This window comes from Penaeus monodon, chromosome 27 (genome assembly GCF_015228065.2).
Source record: "Penaeus monodon isolate SGIC_2016 chromosome 27, NSTDA_Pmon_1, whole genome shotgun sequence".
Classification (NCBI taxonomy): Eukaryota; Metazoa; Arthropoda; class Malacostraca; order Decapoda; family Penaeidae; genus Penaeus; species Penaeus monodon.
The window spans coordinates 11,253,542-11,253,902 of NC_051412.1; positions in this window are offsets into that span (position 1 = coordinate 11,253,542).

Sequence of the window (361 nt, forward strand, 5' to 3'; positions counted from 1 at the left end):
CCTAAATTTATCCTGGAGAATAATAATACCGGAACAGAAGGGGAATGTACTTTATCTAAAAATTTCCTTAAGGATATATTCACCAAATCGGTCATTTTGTCTTTTTTCCATACAGGACGAATTCTTTTCCAACACGTGACAGTATATCCTTAATATGCTGAAGAACGTCTTGCTGGAGTACGAATTCTCTTTAAAGTAATTGTTTAAGACCTCCATCTCCTTATTAAAGCTGACGTAATTTAAATAGATGTTATGGGTGAAAAACTGTAGTAATTTATACCTAGTATAAATGTGAGTTTCCTGTAGACTGATGTGAAGCTACCGTTCTGTTTTGTACTAAAGACGTCAAAACTGGAAGTTC